Below are 12525 nucleotides of genomic sequence, written 5' to 3'. Positions count from 1 at the left end.
AATTCTCACAGCACTCCTTACTGGTAATTCAAGGTGAAGATTAACAAGTTGTTGTTTTTAAAAAATTAATATCTTTTTTTAAAATATGTTTTATTGATTTTTTACAGAGAGGAAGGGAGAGGGATAGAGAGTTAGAAACATCGATGAGAGAGAAACATCGACCAGCTGCCTCCTGCACACCTCCTACTGGGGATGTGCCCGCAACCAAGGTACATGCCCTTGACCGGAATCGAACCTGGGACCTTTCAGTCCGCAGGCCGATGCTCTATCCACTGAGCCAAACCAGTTTGGCAAAAAATTAATATCTTAAGGAAATAGCAAAAGGAACTTCTTGGAGCTAAATCACAAATATTGAGAAAGGTATCTCTCCAAGATGCAAGGATAAGATACAGACAATTATTGCAGATACATGAGACCAAGAATCTCTTTGCTTTTATGCGAGAAATTGTGATAAGATTAGTCACTGAAGCAAATACCAAACTCCTTATATTTGTTCTTCCAGTTTATTGTAAATTTAATTTTACATTTCTTGAAAGTCTTGGAAGTGTGCTACATAGTCAGTTCTCTTTCTCTCTCTTTCTCTCTCTCTCTCTCTCTCTCTCTCTCTCTCTCTCTCTCTCTCTCCCTCTCTCACTCTCTGTTATTCTTTAAAAATACTGTCTCCATATTACTGAGTATTTTTCCACACACACCAAAAAGGAGAAAAATGTACATTCAACATTGTCGTTCTGTGACTTTATAACATAAAGTAACATAAAGGACATGCTTTTGATTAAATTCTAGTTCTAGAAATTTATCTTAAGAATATAATTATCTATGATGGTGGGATTGGGACAGGTGCTGGGTTGCTTCCCCTCATGGACTTTGTAAACCAGCACAGGAGAGAGCTCCTCAAAGCAAGCAGACAGGACAAAATAACCACAAACCGATAAATGCTACAAGGAATCAGTAATCTGGAATAGAGAGTCATGGCGGGGCGGGGTGGGGGGAGAGAAAAGGGCAACGTCTTGGATTAGATGGTCAGGGAGCTTTTCTCTGAGAGACATTTAAGCTGAGTCAGACAGCTGAGAGTGTCTGATACTCAGAGAGTTGGGAAAAGAGCTTTGCAAAGAGAAGGAAGAACATCTGCAAAGACACAAAAGTGTGTCTCAAGGACTGAAAGGAAGTCAGTGCTGGTGTTTTGTGAGTGAGGCTGTGAGAGACACTAGTTGAGGTTGGGAGGTCCATGGGGCACAACAAGCCAGTGAGTCATACTGTTTTATGTTTTAAGGACAATGAGAAGTCATTAAAGTGTCTTAAGCAGGTAGGGTGGGATGGCTGGTTTTAAGTTGAATGGATCACTCTGTTTGCTGGGAGGAGAACAGGTGGAAGACAGGACAAGATCAGAAGCAGAGAGAGCAGAGGCCCAGCAGATGGGGATGGTGGCGTGAACTAGGACAAGAGCAGGACAAGTAGAAAAAGAACTGACTCCACTTGGATATGAAATCATGACATGTCAATGGTGTACTGGGTCCTGGAGATACAAGGTAGGGTACAATCAAAGATGACCCTGCATTTTAGACTAGGGGACCTCCAGGAGGGTCCATAAAGGGTTAATATGGGGAAGTGTTTGAACTCCTGAGAGGTGAGCAGGAGAGATGGCAGGAAGGTATTTAGATGCATAAGGCTTGGATGGTGGTATGAATTTGGAAGAGGAGGCGCTACTGATAATAGAATCCAATTGAGTAAGACAGGGAAACAGGGCAAAGGAAAGTCACAGTAAAGGTAAAATTGGGGAATGAAAACCAGGACAGGAGGTCAGAAAATGTTACCACACTTTGAACGCTGCGTCAAAGCAGCAAAGTGGAGAGCTTTTAAATTATGAAGCCAGGGAAACAACTTTAACCACACTTTTCCTTTGACAAGTTCACGAAAAATAATTTCCTTTGCAGATGAGCAATAGGAAAAGTTGAGTACTGGAAAGAGTGTGAAAAAATGGCCACTCATACATTTTAGGGAAACATTTTATTGGGACAAGCTTATTAGAGAATAATTGAGAGCAGGGGTCCTCAAACTACGGGACGCGGGCCACATGCGGCCCGCCGAAAACATTTATCCGGCCCACCGGGTGTTTTTGCCACCGCTGTGTGCATAGGAATTTGTTCATAGTTTTTTTTAAACTATAGTCCGGCCCCCCAACGGTCTGAGGGACCTTCAACTGGCCCCCTGTTTAAAAAGGTTGAGGACCCCTGATTTAGAGCATCCATAAAAATTAAAATATTCAATCATTTTGTTACAACTCCAATTTGAACTTATTTTATAGGAATTCAAGAAACAGTGTAAACGTTGAAATATATGAATATTAGTAAATTTATGACAACACTGTCATCATAAAATTTTGGCATTACTGCAACATCTATCAATAGACAACAGAGTAAAAGATATTATTGTGCATACATAATGAAATACTTGAGCAGTTGTAAACAGGAGTCATGTTATCTTAAGTTAGACAGGAATTTTCCAAGATGAAGTTTAAATTAAAAGCACAAGTTTGTGTGATCCTATTTTAAATTACCTATATGTGTGCTTGTATGTTACCAGAAAAACCTGCAAGTCCATTACTAAATTATTACATCAGGATTTTATTTTTAAATGACAAGATATTAAAAGAATCATTGTTCATATAATTTGATTCTATAATTCTATTTCCACTGATAGAGATCCTCATAAATCATTCAAAATGGTATAAATTTTATAAAGAAAGATATCCATCACAGCATTATGTATGTATTTTAAAAACAAAAAGAGCATAAAGACCCATTTAGGCAATACTTAAGCACATGATGGTACTGAAACAGATGAGATAAGAATGACAAGATGGAAACTATGTCAACATTCACAGGATAATACTAGGAACAAATATACTAATATGTTGCATGTGATTGTCTCTGGGTGATGGAATCTGAGGTGATTTTACTTCTGTCTGTTTGTCAGTGGACTGAGATCCAGGACTGCTCCTGGGCAAGAATTACTCTTTCCTTTCAATGTCCCAAGGGCTGAGGCAAGGTCTTGGGGCCCAGAAGACATGAGTACTGTCTGTCTAAGGGGAGATCATGTGGCTAAGCCTCCAGGAAGGATTGGCTTCCCCCAAGCTGCTCATTCAGATACGAATCAGTAAGAAAATACTACCCACCAATGAGCTTGCTCAGTAAGTAACATTGGGTGTTGGATCTCCCTGAACAGTGTCTGAGAATATGACTCTAGAACAGTGGTTCTCTACCTGTAGGTCGCGACCCCTTTGGGGGTCAAACAACCCTTTCACAGGGGTCGCCTTGACCATCGTAAAAAATATTTATAATTACATATTGCTTTTGTGATTAATCAGTATGCTTTAATCATGTTCAATTTGTAGCAATGAAATTGGGGGTCACAACAATATGAGGAACTGTATTAAAGGGTCCCGGCTTCAGGAAGTTGAGAACCACTGCTCTAGAGCACCTCAGAGAAGCAGGCCATTGGATAAAGCCAGCATCCACTCTATTCTAGCCATTGAGAGTTTGTCTCTCAGGGCCAGACAGGGAACCAAAGAAACCACCTCAACAAACTCTTTGAACACCAACTGACAAATGCATTTGCAGAGCATGCCCTGTGCTTCTCTGGGCACTTGAAGAAAAACGTGGAGGGAAAGCCCAAGGTCCTTGCCCCCTATCAAGGAAGGATTCAAGCGATCACTTTTGATCCATAGGCGTTTATTGATACCTAATGTGTGTCTACTCCTGCCCTGGGCACCCAGGCACAGAGTGACCAGACCTGGTGGAAGTTTGGTCCCCAGATCTCCTGGGACCAGGTCATAAACTTGTGCAAAGGGGAAATAACAAGACATGTTAACCTGGATTATCTCTGATCCCAGAGATAAGACCTGGCACCATGGAGCCCCAGGGAAATGTGGAACTAGGCTGAGAGGGAGCATCAGGAGCCCCCCACCAGGTCAGGCATGAGACTGCCTCAGGGCTCCCATCTGTGTCCTTACTAATGAGGCTCCAGGGAGGTTCTGCTTCCTCTTCCCTCCAGGTTCCTTGACTCAGATGCTGCATTAATCACTAGGAAGGCCTCTGCCATCCAGTTCCACCCACTTAGTAGGTTAAAGTTGGATTATTTGGAAGGTCTCTCTGAAAACCTGTTCCCCATCGCAGATGTGGGTCTCCACAGGGTGAAGGGAAATAATGGGTAGGGAGGTGGGTGGTAGCTGTTGTTTTGATTTTTGTTTTCTTGGTTCAGGGCTCCAGAAATCACATGCTTCAATTTATCCCACCTTCTCACCACCATTCCTTGCAAGACAACTTCCAGGTTTTATTGTCTCTTATTACCGCTAATCTCCATTCCCTTCCTCTCCCTCCACATAGTAGCCACTTCAAAATTGGCATGTATGCTTAAAGAATTTATGTCTTTGTATGTCTGTGTGTTTTATAGACACAGGAAGTGTTGTGTTAAAAATCCCATTGTGTTTCTTACTTTCTATGTTGACACTAATTTTTATGATCCACTCTCCTTGCTGTGTAAATACTCAAATCCCTGCTTATTTTATCTTTTTTACCAAACCATTCTCTCTACACACACATTTTCTTGATCTAAATTGAACCCTATCACTTTCTGCTTAAACCATTTCAAAAACTTCCATTTACAATTAGAAAAAAAAAAAAATTGGAAACCAGCCTATGGTCTCCTTGTCGGCTCCTACATACATCTCCAACCTCAACCAGTGTCCTTCTCTTTCTTCTGCTCCCCACACTTCAGCCACACTGGCTTCATTCAGTTTGCTGAATTCACAAAACTCTTTCTTTCATCTCAGTACCTTTGCCTTCTCCCCCTCCCCCACCTCATCTCTAGGATGGGCTTTCTCTTTCTCAGCCTTCAAGCCTCTCCTACCTGTGAACATTGGTGCAGCCCTTCTGGAGAGACTTTGGCAATATTAGTCATCTTGGGCCAGGTTCCCTGGCAGCAGTGACTCCTGGGAAGTGGGACAGAGTTTAGTGAAGGAATGACCTCAGAAAAAGAAGATGGAGGGAGGTGAGCAGAGATGTGGACTCAGCACATTACGTTCAGGCTGGTCTTGAGAGGGGATCTGGAAGAGGAATTGTACCCATTGAGTGATTCCCATTTTAGGTAAGGAGCCAGGCTTGTCTACCCAGTACCAGTCATTACTGGCCTCCCAGGGTAGTGGACTGGGAGCACCTACCCGCTCAGGACAGGGGAAGGGCCATCAGGAGCCATGAGCAGCCAACATCCACAGCAGCTGGGAGGGGGGATGGCTGAACCAGCCAGTGAAGTTGCATCCACTAGTAAAACCTAAGGTGTGTATGGCCTTCCTGCTAGAAATTCATTCTTAGCAACATACTCTAGAGAAGCTTCATTCATGTGCCCATGAAGGATACAAGAAAGTCCATTTCAGCATTGTTTATGATGGTGGAAAACTAGAAATAACCCAAATGTCCTTCAACAGGAGAATAAAGTTATCGTAGTAAATGCGTAGTAAAGCGGTAAAACTAATGGACTGCAGTATGTGTGGCAATGTGGACAAATCTCAAAGCATGATTTGTGTGGAAAAGAAAGTGTCAGGGTACATTCTGAATGATGCTATTGAAATAAAATTTCAAAAATGCAAAATCAACTCTAAATTAACTTGTGTGTACACAACTTTTGAGTAAAATTATAGAAACCTACTTAGGGACAAGCACAAAGTGGATGATAGTAAGTAGCTCTGGGGAAGGAAAACTGGGATGGAATCAGGAGTTCAAAGGTCTCCCAACTGTCACCCTAATGTTCTATTTAAAGACACACAGGCAATGGCAGAATTTAAGATTTAATAGGAACACAGGTGATCACAAATTATTCTACCTAGATTTTATTCTTTTACATTTAATCCTTAATAGTCACACTATAAAAATTACAGAAAATATTCATGTGGCCTTATGTACACCTTGAGTGATACTTTTGTCTTTTTGTTTTCCCTATACTATCGTTTTACTTTCAGATGATAGCAGAAGAAAGTACACAGATGATCCATTTTCTCTGTTTAGACTCCATCACAGCTCTTTGCCACATTTCATCATGTCACAGGAATTTGTTAGCCATGCTGTTCATATACAATGCAATTAACATCGCATAAGGATATTTATGTCAGTGGGGAAATACTCATAAAAAAGGCTAATGTCCTTTAGGTGGAATTGACAGGATAAGGTTTGGGAACCCACTTATTCCAGGTATCTCTTTGCTATCTATTCTAGCCAATATTTCCAGTGGTCCATTCCCACCCAGTGATGCTGATCAGAAGAACCAGATTCATGCTGTTAGACTCTGAGGGGTTATATTTTGACACAGAAGGCCTGCTCACCCCCCTGTATCCCAGCCAAGAAAATGTTATTCAAAAAGTGATCAGATGAGATTGGGCGCTTTGAGGGTGGTATGGCCATAGACAGGGAAGCATCTTTCAGATGCTCAAAACTCAGAGGGAAGGCGGGGGTTGGGGGGTGTGGTGAGGGGGAAAGATCAACCAAAAGACTTGTATGAATGCATATCAGCATAGGTGATGGATGTGGACAACATGAGGGAAGGGAGAGGGAGAGGGCAGGATTGGGGGGATAAGGTGATATTGGTGGGGTAATGACACATTTTAATATCTTATTCAATAAAGAAAAAAAAATGATCAGTTCAAGATTGAGAATGAGAGGCCTATGTTCTAGGTTCTCCTATGGTGATTCTTTTGCTCTTCGGACTTAGCAAAATTATACATATGAATATTCAAATATATAAGAGCATATTTAATTTTGCTAAGTACTTCTAGATGGCCCACCTGGGTGCCTGTACTAGTTTACACCCCCATCATAGCCCATGATGTTCCCATTTGTCCCATAGCCTCACCAGCACTTCCCCTCATCCCACTCTAATTTGTCTTGCATATCGCTTTAAAGAGGGCCTCATTACTTCTCTGACTACAAGTACAATTCAACATCTCTGCATATCTTACTACAAGTGCAATTGAATACCTCTTCATACCTTGTTAACGTTTTGGGTTTCCCTTTATGAAATTCCCTTTTCATATACTCTACCCATTTTTATGTGACAGACATTTCTTATAAAATGTAGATATTAATCCCAACAAGGGATTTCAGAGATCACTTGCAGGTTTTAAGATAAAGCTCCCATAAACATTTGTGCTCAGGTTTCTGAGTGGATGAAAGTTTCTATTTCTCTGGGATAAATGCCCAGGAGTGCAATTGCTCGGTGCGTGTTAGTTGTATGTTTAGTTTTATAAGGAACAACCAAAGTACTTTCCCCAGTGGCTGTAATAGTCTACATTCCCACCAGCACTGTATGAGTGAGTTTTTCCACATCCTCCCCAGCATCAAGTGTCATCACAGTCTTTTATTTCAGTTAGTCTCCTTGTGGTCTAAATAACCTTGTCCTAATGGCTTATGATGTTGAAGTTTTCAAGTGCTCATGCGACATGTTATAGCCTCTTCAGTGAAGTGTCTGTTCATTTATTCTGTTTAATTCTCCAGTGAACCACCTGGGCCTGGATTCCCTTCCTTAGATGCTTTAACTACAAATTCAACTTCTTTGATAGACTAGTCAGGGCATCACTTTCTCTTGAGGAAGGTTGTATAGTTTGTTTCCTCCCAGGTATTGGTCCGTTTTGCCTAACTGGTTAGCTATATGCGCACAGCGTTTTTCTCTGTTTCTTGGTCAGTCTGGCTAGAAATCTGTTTGTTTTACCAGTATTTTTAGAGAAGCAGTTTTCTGGTTTGTTGAAGGCTTTTTCAAATTCTTTGTTTTACTGATTTCTGCCATTATGTTTCCCCCTTTCCTTGTTTCTTCTAAGTCACTCTGTTGCTCTGTGTAATTTACTATTTGGATACTTCAATCTCTCTTCCCAGCTGTAATGCTTTCCTTAGAAGTCTATTTAAAACAAAAACTCTGTCTTTTATGGCTGCTTTTGATATGCAGCTTTTCTTTATTGTTTTTTAGTTGGGAATATTCCATAATTTTACTCATAATTTCCTTTGAACTCAGGGTTTGTATAGAATATACTTCACTTCAGCTTCTGCTATATTTTCTAAACTGTCCAGATATTTGGTGATTTTAAAGCTATTCTTTATTATTAACTTCTTACCTTAGTGCATTATGGTTAGAGAATATATAGGCATCATGCATGATGGTTCATGAACATATCAATGGAGAAAAAACATATATATCTTCTTTGGAATTTATTGAGACTTCCTATGTGGCATGGTATGTGGTAATGATTTATTTTGTTTAAAAGACTGGGTATTATCTGTTAGTCTGATATAATATGTCTAACAAAGCAAACAATAACTTCCATTTGTCAAATTTTCTTCTTATTTTAAAAAATCCTTTATTGCTTCTCATTTAATAGGTCCTATTTCAGGAGGCAGGGTTAAAATTAATGAATTCTATTTTGCAAGACAAGGTGCTTTCCCATAACTTAAAATACATGCACTTAAACGTATCCCTGTGATTTATTACACATATCTATATTTTCCTCAGCAAGACATGCTCTTTAATATGCCCTCCTGTGTATCATTCCTCTACCCTCATCAACTACACAGTGCTGACACTAATATTTTAGATTTTTTCCACTCTTTTTCTGTATTCTTTTAGTCAAGAATAAAATTAACATGGGGCCACATGGCTCACTTCTGGGATTTTTGGTTCTGGCTTCACCCAGGACACCGACCCCTCATAGAATCTCCAATCTGTATCTAAGGAGAAAAGAGCTTAGCCCAAGGCCTTGTAGAGAATCAAATGAGGCTGAGGCTTTGTCACGAGGCAGAGAAAATGGCCAATGAGCTCAACCACAGCCCGTGCAGCAGACCTCTCCACTGTCCAGGCACCCAGAGAGCAGTTCCAAGGGAGGACCCCACTGAGTTTCTACAATAAACCTGTGAGCTTGACCCTAGGTCAGTGATGCCGAACCTATGACACATGTGTCAGAGGTGGCATGCAAACTCATTGGTTGATTTTTCTTTGTTACATGGCATTTAAGTTTATAAAATAAATATCAAAAATATAACTCTTGCCAAAGCCGGTTTGGCTCAGTGGATGGAGCGTCTGCCTGTGGACTGAGGGGTCCCGGGTTCGATTCTGATCGGGGGCATGTGCCTGGGTTGCGGGCACATCCCCAGTGGGAGATGTGCAGCAGGCAGCTGATTGATGTATCTCTCTCATCAATGCTTCTGACTCTATATCCTTCTCCCTTCCTCTCTGTGGAAAATAAATAAAATATATTTTAAAAAATTTAAAAAATATAACTCTTTCTTTTACTATGGTTGCAAATATCCAAAAATTTCTATATGTGGCATGGCACCAGAGTTAAGTTAGGGTTTTTCAAAATGCTGACATGCAGAGCTCAAAAGGTTCGCCTTTACTGCCCTAGGTTCACCCTGTGGTTAGAGGCACAAGCACTCAGAGACATGAAGTGCCCTGAAGACTCCCAGCAAGCAGGGTGCCGTGTGACCACTGTGCTGTGCAGGGACAGGGTGCTCACCTGGTAAATAGGTGGACCCACACCTGTTGGGTGGAACAAATGTTCTGTCATAACACAGAGAGATGAGGGCGAAAGCATAGTCCCTGTTCAGGAAGGTGGGCAGCTGGTATTGCACCAATTTGTCTAGCCGGTGTGCCTGGGGGTCTGCACCACACACCTATTTTTTTAGGAAAGCACGAGTGGATGGTGTGGGGCCACTTGGCGGGTTGGCAGCTGGGGCCCAGGGCTGGGTTGACTGGCCTCCATGTTCTGCTCAGGATGCCCGCAATGGGAGGCCAGTCCTTGGCATCTGACCACCAGCTCTGAGTCCTGTGGAGGCAGAGTCCTGGCTTCCAGGAAGGGCAGGTGGAGAAGGGAGAACCCTTATCACTGGGAGTGTTAGGGGTCCTGAGGCCAAAACTCACCTTCCATGATTCTCCAGCTCAGCACTGCCCGCCTGACCCCCAGAGAGTTCTGGTTAATCAGCAGAGCAGTTGAGGCTCCCAATGGGGGCTGCACATTAGCTTCCGGGTAGTGAGCACTTTTGTACTTAAGAAGGTTTCTCTTTGTGTTTCCAGGGTCGGTTTCTGTACTAAACTGAAAGGTGAACAGAAAAGCAGGTGGGCCCTCCTGTGCTTGGCATCTGCAGGGTCGCAGGCAGGGCTGGAAGGTGTAGTCAGAATGTCTGGAGATGCACATGGGGAAGTGCTGGATGCGGAAGGACCCTGGGCTGCCAGCTGGAAGAACTTCATTCCACACCACACCTTTGATGAGGACCCGCAGAATGTTCTCCTGCTTCTTCGCCCTGCAGACCAGGTGGCTTATGCCTCCAAGCACTGGCTTTTGGATTTTGGACTCCATGCCTTGTCCTGGTTTTCTTGGGCGAAAACAACACCTTCTTTTTCTTCTCCTTGGTGAGTACTGTCATGCACATGGTGGGTGTTGCTTTGGCCTGGCCACTGCTGGGCAGCCTGCTGACCTGGAGAGACTGGAAGGTGCACTTGAGAGTGTTGTTGGCGGTAGGCAGGTCTTTCTTCTTCGAGTCTTTCTTCCTGTCTGTGGGCTGGGCTGCCGTCCAGCAATCCACCTGTCGCTCCATCAGCTTGGCGCCATCGCCCTGGCTGGGGGAGGACAAACCCCACTCACTGACAAGATGAGTGGGATGACAAGGCATCATTGGTGAACAGAGGTATGGACAGAGGGAAGGATAAAAGCATGCTGCAGCCCAAGGGGGCCCATCATCTGAGTCTCCCGACGTGTCTGAGGACTGTTGCACTGTCCCAACTTTCACCTGCCTCCCTGAAAAGAATGAACTATAAGGAATCCTCATTGGGTCTCTTCTGCTTTTAGGAGAGCAGGGCTTCTTCGATGGGAAGCTGAGAGGAACAGATGTTCCCGTGATGTACTGCGTGATTCTCGTCACGATGTCCAGTGTGTCTTGTATGGCGCTCTGGGCCTCCAGATTATGGAACAGGTCCCATCAGGCCAGGTCCTGGGAGAAGCTGTTCTAGCGGTAATGCATGGAGCCCAGGTACCTGGCCACAACTTTGGAACCCAGCGGGATGACCAGGAAGTGCACATAGCCCAGCCAGCCGAGCATCTTGTAGGACAGCAGCTCCAGGAAGACCCGCAGTACAGCGCTCAAGTAGTGCTGTGCCCCTGCCACCAGGATCTTCAGCGGCTTAAGGGGCTGGGAATTATCATTACAGTATCTCTGTATCCACCAGATGATGGAGCTGAAGGCCACCTGACGTCAGCCATGAAGCAGATGCACAGCACAGGCAGCATGAGCCCCTGCAGAGTGTCTGAGGGGGAACTGCTCCTGCCAATCAGAGGTTTGACCAGGATGATGCTCTCTGGCAGCTGGTCATCAGAGATGAGGATGTGGTTCAGCTGGTTGTACGTGGTCTTCCTGGGCATCTGCAGCTGGATCCCTAGGTCTGGCCATGCTCATTGTCTGGGCGCTTGGCTCACTTGTTCTACGGCTGTGCCATCTGCTGCCCCTTCAGGAACCTGCCCAGCCATGGTGGCGGGTATGCTTCCCCGTGGCCTTGGTGGAGGGGATGAGAGACTCAGTCTTGGTGATGCGCCTAGTGAGCAGCATCTTCTTGGTGAGCATGTCCAGGGCTGAGGTCTCTGCCTCCGGGCTGTCCTTGGGCGGTGCTGGTGCTCCCCTGGGTGGGCATGCTCTGGGGCTCTAAGTGGGAGACACTGTCACTTGGCTGTTGCTGACTGAGCTTGGTCTTTTTGGGCACTTCAGCTGGACTAGGAGGCTCCTTTGTTTTGCTTTGTTTGTTTTGTGAACCCTCACCAGAGGTTATTTTTCCACTGAGTTTTTAGAGCAACTTGAAGGGACGGGGAGAGACAGAAAGGGAGAGAGGCATCGATGTGAGAGAGACACATGGATTGCTTGCCTCCTGCATGTGCCATGGCCAGGGCTGGGGATCAATCCTGTAATCAACACAGTTGTGCCCGTGACCAGATTTGAACCCGGGACCGTTTACTCCTTGCGCCAACACACTAGCCCTCAGCAGAACCACCTAAAACTTGGAAGCTCCGCCTGGCTGTGGGCACCATGGATGCTCCCCATGTCCATTTTTGAACTGAAATGTGACAGGCCTTCGCAGTATGGCCTGAGCTTGGGTTTGGTGGTGCTGAGAAGGCTGTCATCTTCTTCCCTGTCTGGGCTACTGTCACTGGTTCTCCAGCATGTTAGACAGAATTTGCGGGTCCTCCTCCACTCGGGTACATGATCAGCAGGGTACTGCTCACGGTCCAGGGCCTCCTCCGACACTTAGGCCCTGCTCAGCCAAGCCACTACATTCTGCTTGTCATGGACCTTGATGTGACTTTCAATAGTCACTGCTTCCTGATCCAGTTCCTATCCATGGGCGGCATCTTCACCGGCCTCCTGCTCAGTGAAGCTCTCATACTCCTTTTTAGAGTAGTGATTTCTAGACTTGGTCTTGGGCCGGCCTACATGGCGCTGTCCACATGGTGAG

Source organism: Myotis daubentonii, chromosome 16 (genome assembly GCF_963259705.1).
Source record: "Myotis daubentonii chromosome 16, mMyoDau2.1, whole genome shotgun sequence".
Classification (NCBI taxonomy): domain Eukaryota; kingdom Metazoa; phylum Chordata; class Mammalia; order Chiroptera; family Vespertilionidae; genus Myotis; species Myotis daubentonii.
Note: the sequence above shows the minus strand (reverse complement) of the source record.